General features: G+C 45.8%; 1 pseudogene; it reads left to right on the plus strand.

Annotated features, from left to right (window-relative positions):
* The first annotated feature begins 9,310 nt into the window (after positions 1–9,310).
* The window catches only part of LOC120063513, a 38,714-nt pseudogene continuing 34,578 nt past the window's right edge, over positions 9,311–13,446 (plus strand).

Raw genomic sequence — 13,446 nt, forward strand, 5'->3', positions numbered from 1 at the left:
GCCAAGATTTTCAAAATGTTCATAAATGACAAGCATGGTCAAATAATAATCAGGAATAAAAGTCAGTTGGCTTTTCATAGCCGATCATTAAGAGTTGAAAGCAGCAGGTCTGGGACAGGTAGGGGTTCCATAACCGCAGGCAGAGCAGTTGAAACTGGAACAGCAGCAAGGCTAGGTGGACTGGGGACAGCAAGGAGTCATCATGCCCGGTTTGCCGTGACGTATGGTCCTAGGGCTCAGGTTCTCAGAGAGAGAGAGAGAACGAGAGAATTAGAGAGAGAATACTTAAATTCACACAGGACACTGGATAAGACAGGAGAAGTACTCCAGGTATAACCAAAGTGCCTAGCCCCCCGACACATAAACTACTGCAGCATAAATACTGGAGGCTGAGACAGGAGCGGTCAGGAGACACTGTGGCCCCATCCGAAGACATGATTTGGAAAGGCACATACCTGTCTATATAAGGTCCCAGAGTTGACAGTATAAGTCAGAGCAAAAACCTAGCCATGAGGTCGAAGGAATTGTCCATAGAGCTCCGAGACAGGATTGTGTCAAGGCACAGATCTGGGGAAAGGTGCACAAAAGTTTCTGCAGCATTGAAAGTCCCCAAGAACACAGTGGCCTCCATCATTCTTAAATAGAAGAAGTTTGGAACCACCAAGACTCTTACTAGAGCTGCAGCCTGGCAATCGGGGGAGAAGGGCCTTGGTCAGGGAAGTGACCAAGAACCCGATGGTCACTCTGACAGAGCTACAGAGTTCCTCTGTGGAGATGGGAGAACCTTCCAGAAGGACAACCAACTCTGCAGCACTCCACCAATCAGGCTTTTATGGTAGAGTGGCAGACAGAAGCTACTCCTCAGTAAAAGGCACATGACCAGCCCGCTTGGAGTTTGCCAAAAGGCACTTAAATGACTCTCAGCCCATTAGAAACAAGATTGAACTCTTTGGCCTGAATTCCAATCGTCACTTCTGGAGGAAACCTGGCACCGTCCCTACGGTGAAGCATTGTGGTGGTGGCAGCAGCATGCTATGAGTATGTTTTTCAGTGGCAGAGACTGGGAAACTAGTCAGGATCGAGGAAAAGATGAACGGAGCAAAGTACAGAGCGATGCTTGATAACCTGCTCCAGAGCGCTCAGGAGCTCAGACTGGCGTCACGGTTCACCTTCCAACAGGACAACGATCCCCCCCCCCCCCCCCCCCAAGCTTGGTTAAAATAGGTAACAACATGGGGAACTCTGGGTCTAAACCTGGTATGAGGGGCACATGTGGAACAATTTCAACAGGTCCTTTAAGTGAGACCTCAGCTAAGCTTTCACTGGTAAATAGAGGCCTTGGGGACACTTGAGCAGGCAGGCACCAATCTTCCAAACCACCACTGTGCCATGGCTTACCCCACTGAGTCAACAGTGAAAACAACGGGGCATATACACTGCTCAAAAAAATAAAGGGAACACTTAAACAACACAATGTAACTCCAAGTCAATCACTCTTCTGTGAAATCAAACTGTCCACTTAGGAAGCAACACTGATTGACAATAAATTTCACATGCTGTTGTGCAAATGGAATAGACAAAAGGTGGAAATTATAGGCAATTAGCAAGACACCCCCAATAAAGGAGTGATTCTGCAGGTGGTGACCACAGACCACTTCTCAGTTCCTATGCTTCCTGGCTGATGTTTTGGTCACTTTTGAATGCTGGCGGTGCTCTCACTCTAGTGGTAGCATGAGACGGAGTCTACAACCCACACAAGTGGCTCAGGTAGTGCAGCTCATCCAGGATGGCACATCAATGCGAGCTGTGGCAAGAAGGTTTGCTGTGTCTGTCAGCGTAGTGTCCAGAGCATGGAGGCGCTACCAGGAGACATGCCAGTACATCAGGAGACGTGGAGGAGGCCGTAGGAGGGCAACAACCCAGCAGCAGGACCGCTACCTCCGCCTTTGTGCAAGGAGGAGCACTACCAGAGCCCTGCAAAATGACCTCCAGCAGGCCACAAATGTGCATGTGTCAGCATATGGTCTCACAAGGGCTCTGAGGATCTCATCTCGGTACCTAATGGCAGTCAGGCTACCTCTGGCGAGCACATGGAGGGCTGTGCGGCCCCACAAAGAAATGCCACCCCACACCATGACTGACCCACCGCCAAACCGGTCATGCTGGAGGATGGTGCAGGCAGCAGAACGTTCTCCATGGCATCTCCAGACTCTGTCACGTCTGTCACATGTGCTCAGTGTGAACCTGCGAAGAGCTGTGAAGAGCACAGGGCGCCAAAGGCGAATTTGCCAATATTGGTGTTCTCTGGCAAATGCCAAACGTCCTGCACAGTGTTGGGCTGTAAGCACAACCCCCACCTGTGGACGTCGGGCCCTCATACCACCCTCATGGAGTCTGTTTCTGACCGTTTGAGCAGACACATGCACATTTGTGGACTGCTGGAGGTCATTTTGCAGGGCTCTGGTAGTGCTCCTCCTTGCACAAAGGCGGAGGTAGCGGTCCTGCTGCTGGGTTGTTGCCCTCCTACGGCCTCCTCCACGTCTCCTGATGTACTGGCCTGTCTCCTGGTAGCGCCTCCATGCTCTGGACACTACGCTGACAGACACAGCAAACCTTCTTGCCACAGCTCGCATTGATGTGCCATCCTGGATGAGCTGCACTACCTGAGCCACTTGTGTGGGTTGTAGACTCCATCTCATGCTACCACTAGAGTGAGAGCACCGCCAGCATTCAAAAGTGACCAAAACATCAGCCAGGAAGCATAGGAACTGAGAAGTGGTCTGTGGTCACCACCTGCAGAATCACTCCTTTATTGGGGGTGTCTTGCTAATTGCCTATAATTTCCACCTTTTGTCTATTCCAATTGCACAACAGCATTGGAAATTTATTGTCAATCAGTGTTGCTTACTAAGTGGACAGTTTGATTTCACAGAAGTGTGATTGACTTGGAGTTACATTGTGTTGTTTAAGTGTTCCCTTTATTTTTTTGAGCAGTGTATATAGGGAGAGGTGGCATGATTATAGCAATGCCATTTCAGAGCTATTTTAGTCTCCCAGTCTTCCTCTGGGAAGCAAGCGGTAAGGCAGTGCCCTTGCCAGTTCTTTTACAGTGTTAGTCAGGGATGATTTTATTTGTCCTAGTGGTGCGACACTATTAAATAGATGTATCATCACACAAACTGACACCATTACACCCTGCTATCAGATTCCTGTGTAAAATGACAGATTTACATGTACTATTAAACGGTTTCATTTGCGCTCATTTTGCACATTCCCTAAAACTTGAAATCCATTTGTGGTTACCTGAAGGACAAGCCTCAGAGCAGTAGTGGAAAAAGTACCCAGTTGTCATACTTGAGTAAAAGTAAAGATACTTTTAATAGTAAATGACTCAAGTAAAAGTTGAAAGTCACCCAGTAAAATACTTGAGTAAAAGTATTTGGTTTTAAATATACTTCAGTATCAAAAGTAAACATAATTGATCAAATGTACTTAAGTATGTAAAAGTATAAATATTTTCTAATTCCTTATATTAAGTAAACCAGGCGGCAGGATCTTCATGTGTTTTAAATTTACGGATAGCCAGGGGCGCGCGCCAACACTGACATAATTTACAAATAAAGCATGTGTGTTTAGTGAATCCGCCAGATCAGGTAGTAGGGATGACCAAGGATGTTCTCTTGATAAGTGTGTAGATTGGACCATTTTCCTGTCCTGCTAAGCATTCAAAATGTAACAAGTACTTTTGGGTGTCAGGGAAAATGTATTGTGTAAAAAGTAAATTATTTTCTTTGGGAATGTAGTGAAGTAAAAGTTGTCAAAAAAGAAAAGTACAGATACTGTACAAGAAATATATACTTTAGTAGTACTTTAAAATATTTTTACTTAAGTGCTTTACACCACAGCCTTAGAGGGACAAGCCTGTTATTTAATCCTCCATCATATAATGAAAGACTGATCTAAAAATGTTTAGCATCCAAAGGTTGTCTGGGTGGTTACACTTACACACACTGATGCCCTAGTTTGTATTTTACAGTACTGTGATTCCTATGCTTTGATCCAGTTAGAATCCAGAACAGGAGAGCAGAGCATATAATAAGTAAAGGTCCAGTCACTGTGCTGTGATGAGTTGAGTTTACCTCTCACTGATCTGAGAGATGGGTCTCACTTATGCCTACAGTGATAAGGGGAAGCAGCTGTTAGCTTAGCATGGGGGGGGGGACCTTTTTGCTATCTGCTTAGGCCCAGTTCACTTGCCTGCCAAGGACGCTCAATCCCCTGGATTTATGCGGTGGTGTGCATTACCCTTGATTAGTCTCTACATTGCAGCTGATACCACAAGGACTGCCTCCAGTCCTCAGCCTGCCATCATGTTTCTATAACCATCCCCGTCTGCCTTTTTTAACAGGGCCTTTTTAGGCTGTCAACCTCTTCACATGTGAGCGTGGTCCCTGGGATGTGCTGTGAACTGCAATTCAACGTTTAGCTGCCAAGTACTGCCTACATGTAATAATAAAAATAAACTACTACTAATTACATGTTTTATTAATTACTAATTAGGAGTTGGCAGGAGAGCAGAAACCGACTTGCAAGTAGACTACTGGACTGATGCATTGCAAACACTTACCATGAGTCATGGTACTTTTCTGCGAATTACAAAAGGTCTCATACATCACAAAAGAAAACAGAGCAAGGTGGCAATGGAGTGAGCAGAGACCCATGAAGGTGCTTAACCAGAGAGGTAGAGAGGAAGCGACAGGGATCATTTTATTTTCACTTTTTCTGAGTTTTTGTATGGAGGCCAATGACAGTGTCACACTTGAATGGCTTATTTGCTCGAATAGACGTTGTGGAATGATTAGGTTAAGAGTACTGATTTATAAGTACGACACGTGACATCCCGCCAACTTTTAGGGAAAAAACGATTTATATCGAAGTTGTGCCTGGTCGTCGCTAGTTACCACAGCCACAAGGTCCTGAACTCCGCCCAGTTTGACCATTTATTTTCATAAAATGTGATTTTAACCCTAACCACACAGCTGACCTAACCTTAAATTGAGACCAAAACCAAATGTTGGTTTTCATGAATTTTTACAATATAGCCAATTTTGTGTTTGTGGCAAGTAGTGGAAACCGTTCTGCCTGTTGTTGACACGCGTATCTGTACTCTCATTGGCAATAATGGTCCCACCTGAACTTGCTCAAAGATTTGTTTAACTAACCCAGAGCCTGTCGTTCACAATGGGAGCAAATTAATCATAGTGAGCAGAACAATCAAGATGGCAGAGCCAAGCACAAGCTAGTGATATTCCATTGCCGCGTTCTAGCAGTTATTTGCACATTTCCGTTAGGGATCGCCTACTTTGTGAGTGTGCGTGTGCAATAACTAAATTCACCCGTGCACTCCTTCTAAACAACACAATTTTTGGAATATTTTGCAAGGGGTAGTCTACAAAACGCAGTCCACTCTGTTTGTTACATATTCTAGTTTTAGACACACAAATCTGTATGGAGATCAAATGGTTCATTGACCATTTCATTTCATTGACCATTTCATTGTGCGTCGCACAATTGGCATAGCGTCGTCCGGGTTAGGGAGGGTTTGGCCGGTAGGGATATCCTTGTCTCAGTATGTAAAATGTAATAAAATGTATGCACTCTACTGTAAGTCGCTCTGGATAAGAGCGTCTGCTAAATTACTAAAATGTAAAAATTTAAAATAAAATGTGCTGAATTTCGGCCAAAACCCATCTCGCTCCAGCTTCTCTCACTGCCGGCCACTGGGCTGCCTCTCATCACCATATTTGGTAGTTAGTGGAAACTCCAACCGGATGCTTCACATTTATATATCCAGTGAAATATCTGTCTCAATGTTCTATCTGCGATTGAGCTGTAACAGAAGGGAAGAGTGAGTAATAATGAACTTGCCATGTCAATAAAGTCAATTGAATTGACACCCAAACTCAGCGGGAAATCTGTCTCTCTACAGCAGGTGTCGTTTTTTCGTTGTTTTGTCCACCAAGCAAGGAGTTTTTGTATGGAGGTCAATGAGTGTCGAATTTGGCCAATAAAAAGATAAATGGCTTATTTGCTACGTGATGTATATTAGATCTAATATACGTTTCATAATGCCTAAGTTGTTATGAATACATATATATTTAGGACACACGTGACATCCTGGCAACTTTTAGACAAAAAAAAAGTTATATCAGAGTTCTCCCGAGATAGATATGCATATTCATGTCATGAGGCTAGTAGCATAGCATCTCTCTATTGAATACAGGCGGTTGACTTCAACAACCCTCATTGAATATTCAAAAATCTATTGCAATAATGAGATGTACCACCAATCCAAAGAAAGGTTAGGCGGGAGCTAGACAGCCCGCCGTGATGCTTTGTGGACAACGACTTATTAAATCAATGTACACTAAAAACAAATGTGCGGTTAAAATTGGCAACAAGCAAACAGACTTCTTCTCTCAGGGGCGTGGAGTGAAACAGGGCTGCCCAATAAGTCCAACATTATTTAACATCTACATTAATGAATTGGCAAAAATATTAGAAGAATCGGCAGCACCTGGTATCACCCTACACAACACTGAAATCAAGTGTCTGCTGTACGCAGATGACCTGGTGCTGCTGTCTCCCACTAAAGAGGGGTTACAGCAGCACCTAGATCGTCTTCACAGGTTCTGTCAGACCTGGGCTCTGACCGTTAACCTAAAAAAAACAAATATAATGATATTCCAAAAAAGGTCGGGAAATAAGGATGACAAATATAAATTCTATTTGGACACAGTTCTATTAGAACACACCAAAAACTACACATATCTAGGACTAAATATCAGCAACACAGGTAGCTTTCACATGGCTGTGAATGAGCTGAGAGACAAAGCAAGAAGAGCATTCTATGCCATTAAAAGGAACATCAAAATTGAAATTCCAATTAGAATCTGGCTCAAAATTTTTCAATCAGTTATAGAACCAATTGCTCTATATGGCAGTGAAGTATGGGGTCCACTCTCTAATAATGAATTTACCAAATGGGACAAACATCCAATTGAAATATTGCATGCAGAGTTTTGCAAGACTGTATTGCAAGTACAAAGAAAAACTCAAAATAACGCATGTAGGGCAGAATTGGGCCAATACCCCCTCCTCATTCGAATAGAAAAAAGAGCCATCAAATATTACAACCATCTAAAAACAAGTGACCCCAAAACATTCCATCACACAGCTCTACAATGTCAAGAGATGAAACCAGAGAAGAGTCCCCTCAGCCAGCTAGTTCTGAGGCTCAGTTCACCAACCCAAACCAACCCCATAGAGCCTCGGGACAGCCCTCAGAAAATCTGGCCCAACCAAATCATCACAAAACAAAAAGAAAAATATATCACCTATTGGAAAGACACCACAAAAAATCAAAGTAAACTTCAATGCTATTTGGCTCTAAACAGACAGTACATGGTGGCAGACTATCTGACCACTGTGACTGATAGAAAACTGAGGAAAACATTGACTAGGTACAGACTCAGTGAGCACAGTCTGGCTATAGAGACCGGTCGTCACAGACAAACCTGGCTGCCCAGAGAGGACAGGCTGTGCTCACTCTGCTCCAGGGGAGAGGTAGAGACAGAGGTGCATTTCCTACTACACTGTGACAAATACTCAGACCTAAGAGCATATTTCTTTCCCAAAATTATAACTCAATACAAAGAATTTGAAACTATAAAAGATGAAGAAAAAATCAAATATTTATTGGGTGAAAAGCCAAAATGTGCAGTTTTGGCAGCCAAATATGTGTCCTCCTGCCACAACCTGAGGGACAGCCAGTGAAAAATGCAAAGTAATGTTGATAATATTTCCCATTTAGCTTAGTTTTGTTTTGTCTTTCATACCAGGTCATATGTCTTCTCAAGTCATGTTGACACTGGTCTACTACCATTGATTTAATATATTGTTGTTCTGATTAATATTGTTGTTGTAGTTGCTGTTAATGGTAATCCCATGTCCACTACTACTATTATTATTACTGTTGGTTCCACCATTTATTTATATATAAATATATATATATTTTGTATATATATACATATATATTAGATTTTTATTTTTCGATATGTATACTTTGACAATGTAAGTAATAATGAACTTGCCATGTCAATAAAGTCAATTGAATTGAATTGAATTGAGTCGTTGTCACCAGAGACGTGTTTCTTGTCAGTATATCCATAATATTTGGCTATAATAAGAACTAGAGACAGCCTCCAAGATGGCTGACCGTTGTTTTCAACGTAATCTACTCACTCTCGAATACGCCGATTCGTGGGGGCTGACATCTTGCTAGTTCCGGTTTCAGGAGTCCATTACCAAATATGTTTTACAACTAAACCAAGATCGACCACAACCTGTCATTTCCAATGTGAACAAATGAGTCAAAGTGGGAAGAACAAGCAAGGAGGTGGGCAGAGCCAAGCACGAGCTAGCGAGATCCTATTGGCGCGTGCTAGCATACATCTGCATATTTATGTTAGGGAACGCCTACTCTGCGAAGTGCGCGTGGGCATAAACTCAATTTGCCATTGCACTCCTAAACAACGCGATTTTAAAAAAGGGTAAAGTCTACAAAACGTAGTCCACTCTGTTCATAACATATTCTACATTTGGGAACATCAAACTGTATTGAAATCAAATGTTTCACAGATGAGAATTTGCAGAATGTCGGCCAAAATCCATCTCGTTTCATCTTCTCCCAGTACCGGTCAGTGGGCACTTCAAGCGGATGCTTCAAAGCCCAGTTTGACGGGCAAGTACACGAGCAAGCGGTAAATCCCCCTTGCCGCCCATTGTGATTCGCTTGTGTGCGTGCTGGCAGCATATAACGTTAACACCTTTTTGATTGAGCGTCAAGAATTCAGCATATGAAGTATGTATGAATGTCTGGTTATTAAATGCCTAAATAGTTCAATAGTAATATGCTCTAAAACGCTCTGGTGACGAACACACTTTGTTGCCCTGTTTCAAAAAATTGTCCATATGGATGGGAGAACCTATTCAAGTAAGTAACGTTAAATACATTTCAAAAATGTTTAAAAAACGATGTATTATTAGCTAGCTACAGTGCAGGCTAACTCAAATAAGCTGCTAAATGAGCTAGCCAGTAGCTAGCCAACTTTACATACTGTATAGATAGCTAGCTAAGTGAATTAAATATCACCAGCTACCTAACTTCATATTAGCTAGCTATCTTGATGTATTCATCACTGTAAAAAACAAACTCCAAATGCGTTTGTAGGTAACCTAGCTAACAACCATGGAGGTGGGTGAAAGGATAGCAGCCCCAACTCAAAGTGAGAGAGTAAGTTAGGCTATTCTGGATAGGGCAGGTACTTGTGTAGTTCCAGTCCCTAGAAGTGAGGACGGAGATAATAGTAACATAATATTCAGTGCAGTGTAATTTGAGTGTAATTAAGTCTGTTTCTTGTGAGGTTTTCTGTCCTCAGATAAAGAGAGCTATGGAAGCCTGTCTAGAGATGAAGAGGTCCCAATGAAGGGCAGTGGTTCTAAGTCCTGGTCCTGGGGACCATTAGCTCTGACAAATTGAAAGATTCCTTGATGCCCTTCCAGACTCCTTCAGCCTACCCAAGGACGTCAGAGGACAAAAATCAGTTAACCACCTAACTGAGGAACTCAATTTAACCTTGCGCAATACCCTAGATGCAGTTGCACCCCTAAAAACATTTGTCATGAGAAACTAGCTCCCTGGTATACCGAAAATAACTGAGCTCTGAAGCAAGCTTCCAGAAAATTGGAACGGAAATGGCGCCACACCAAACTGGAAGTCTTCCGACTAGCTTGGAAAGACAGTACCGTGCAGTATCGAAGAGCCCTCAATGCTGCTCGATCATCCTATTTTTCCAACTTAATTGAGGAAAATAAGAAAAATCCAAAATGTTTTTTTGATACTGTCGCAAATCCAGCTAAAAAGCAGCATTCCCCAAGTGAGGATGGCTTTCACTTCAGCAGTAATAAATTCATCAACTTCTTTGAGGAAAAGATCATGATCATTAGAAAGCAAATTACGGACTCCTCTTTAAATCTACGTATTCCTCCAAAGCTCAGCTGTCCTGAGTCTGCACAACTCTGACAGAACCTAGGATCAAGAGAGACACTTAAGTGTTTTAGTACTATATCTCTTGACACAATGATGAAAATAATCATGGCCTCTAAACCTTCAAGCTGCATACTGGACCCTATTCCAACTAAACTACTTAAAGAGCTGCTTCATGTGCTTGGCCCTCTTATGTTGAACATAATAAACGGCTCTCTATCCACCGGATGTGTACCAACTTCACTAAAAGTGGCAGTAATAAAGCCTCTCTTGAAAAAGCCAAACCTTGACCAAGAAAATATAAAAAACTATCGGTCTATATCGAATCTTCCATTCCTCTCAAGAATTTTAGAAAAAGCTGTTGCGTAGCAACTCACTGCCTTCCTGAAGACAAACAATGTATACGAAATGCTTCAGTCTGGTTTTAGACCCCATCATAGCACTGAGACTGCACTTGTGAAGGTGGTAAATTACCTTTTAATGGCGTCAGACCGAGGCTCTGCATCTGTCCTCATGCTACTAGTGTCACGTTCCTGACCTATTTCTGTTAGTTTGTTGTATGTGTTAGTTGGTCAGGACGTGAGTTTGGGTGGGCATTCTATGTTTTCTGTTTCTATGTTGGTTTAAGGGTTGCCTGGTATGGCTCTTAATTAGAGGCAGGTGTTTTGCGTTCCTCTAATTGAGAGTCATATTTAGGTAGGTTGTTTCACAGTGTTCGTTGTGGGTGGTTGTCTCCTGTGTCAGTGTTTGTCGCACCATACAGGACTGTTCGGTTTGTTTGTGAGTTCGGTCTTTTGTGTAGTCATTTTCCTGTTCGTGAGTTCTGCGTTTTATGTAAGTTCACATGTCCAGGTTTGTCTACTCCGTTTTGTTGTTTTGTTAGTTTATAGTCAAGTTCGTGTTTTCGTTGTCCTAATTAAATCATGTCATTCCAAAACGCTGCGCCTTGGTTCAATCACTACTCCTCCTCTTCGGTTGAAGAGGAGGAGGACTACCGTTACAGAACCACCCACCAATCCAGAATCAAGCAGCGGTGTAATCAGAGGAAGGGACAGCGCAAGAAGGAGGAATGGACTTGGGAGGATGTTTTGGACGGGAAAGGTTGCTACACATGGGAGGAGATCCTGGCTGGAAGGGATCGCCTCCCATGGGAACAGCTGGAGGCACTGAGGAGAGCAGAGGCAACCGGAGAAGGGAACCGGCGTTATGAGGGGACGCGTCTAGCACGGAAGCCCGAAAAGCCCGTGAGTACTACCCAAAAATTTCTTGGGGGGGGGCTAAGAGGTAGTGGGCCAAGGGCAGGTAGGAGACCTGCGCCCACTTCTCAGGCTAACCGTGGAGAGCGGGAGTACGGGCAGACACCGTGTTACGCAGTAGAGCGCACGGTGTCTCCTGTACGTGTGCATAGCCCAGTGCGGGTTATTCCACCTCCCCGCACTGGTAGGGCTAGATTGAGCGTTGAGCCGGATGTCATGAAGCCGGCTCTACATATTTGGCCACCAGTACGTCTCTTTGGGCCGGCTTACATGGCACCAGCCTTACGCATGGTGTCCCCGGTTCACCTACATAGCCCGGTGCGGGTTATTCCACCTCCCCGCACTGGTCGGGCGACGGGGAGCATTCAGCCAGGTAAGGTTGGGCAGGCTCAGTGCTCAAGGGAGCCAATACGCCTGCACGGTCCGGTATTTCCGGCGCTACCTCCCCGCCCCAGCCCAGTACCACCAGTGCCTACACCACGCACCAGGCTTCCAGTGCGTTTCCAGAGCCCTGTTCCTCCTCCACGCACTCTCTCTATGGTGCGTGTCTCCAGTCCGGTGCCTCCAGTTCCGGCACCACGCACTAAGCCACCTGTGCGTCTCCAGAGCCCTGTACACACTGTTCCTTCTCCCCGTACTCGTCCTGATGTGCGTGCACTCAGCCCGGTGCCACCAGTGCCGGTACCACGCACCAGACAAATAGTACGTTTTGAGAGTCCAGTGTGCCCTGTCCCTGCTTCCCGCACTAGGCTTGAAGTGCGTGTCTCCAGTCCGGTGCCTCCAGTTCCGGCACCACGCACCAGGCCTACAGTGCGTCTCAGCCGGCCAGAGTCTGCCGTCTGCCCAACGGCGCCTGAACTCTCCGTCTGCCAAGCGCCGCATGAACTGCCCGTCTGCCATGAGCCTACAGAGCCTTCCGCCAGACAGGAGCAGCCAAAACCTTCCGCCAGACAGGATCAGTCTGAGCCATCCGTCTCCGCAGCGCCATCTGAGCCATCCGTCTCCGCAGCGCCATCTGAGCCATCCGTCTCCCCAGCGCCATCTGAGCCATCCGTCTCCCCAGCGCCATCTGAGCCATCCGTCTCCCCAGCGCCATCTGAGCCGTCCGTCTCCCCAGCGCCGTCTGAGCCGCCCGTCTGTCCCGAGCCATTAGAGCCGCCCGTCTGTCCCGAGCCGTCAGAGCCGTTAGTCAGTCAGGAGCCGCTAGAGCCATTCGTCAGTCAGGATCTGCCAGAGCCGCCAACCAGACAGGATCTGCCAGAGCCGCCAACCAGACAGGATCTGCCAGGGCCGCCAACCAGACAGGATCTGCCAGGGCCGCCAACCAGACAGGATCTGCCAGAGCCGCCAACCAGACAGGATCTGCCAGAGCCGCCAACCAGACAGGATCTGCCAGAGCCGTCAGTGAGCCATGAGCGTCCAGAGCCGTCAGTCAGCCATGAGCGTCCAGAGCCGTCAGCCAGCCATGAGCGTCCAGAGCCGTCAGCCAGCCATGAGCGTCCAGAGCCGTCAGCCAGCCATGAGCGTCCAGAGCCGTCAGCCAGCCATGAGCGTCCAGAGCCGTCAGCCAGTCATGAGCTGTCCCTCAGCCCAGAGCGGCTATTTGTCCAGAACTGCCCCTCAGTCCAGAGCTGTCTCTCTGTCCGGAGCTGCCTTTCAGTCCGGAGTTGCCCCTCTATCCTGAGCTACCTCTCTATCCTGAGCTACCTCTCTATCCTGAGCTATCCCTATGTCCTGAGCTATCCCTCTGTCCTGAGCTATCCCTCTATCCCGGTGCTGCCCCTTGTCTCGATGTTACCCAAAAGATTAAGTGGGTGTAATATGAGGGTGGTCATTTGTAGGGGGAGATGTAAGCTGGGATTGACTATGGTGGGGTGGGGACCTCGCCCTGAGCCTGAGCCACCACCGTGGTCAGATGCCCACCCAGACCCTCCCCTAGACTTTGTGCTGGTGCGCCCGGAGTTCGCACCTTAAGGGGGGGGTTATGTCACGTTCCTGACCTATTTCTGTTAGTTTGTTGTATGTGTTAGTTGGTCAGGACGTGAGTTTGGGTGGGCATTCTATGTTTTCTGTTTCTATGTT

The sequence above is a fragment of the Salvelinus namaycush genome, chromosome 18, assembly GCF_016432855.1.
Source record: "Salvelinus namaycush isolate Seneca chromosome 18, SaNama_1.0, whole genome shotgun sequence".
Classification (NCBI taxonomy): domain Eukaryota; kingdom Metazoa; phylum Chordata; class Actinopteri; order Salmoniformes; family Salmonidae; genus Salvelinus; species Salvelinus namaycush.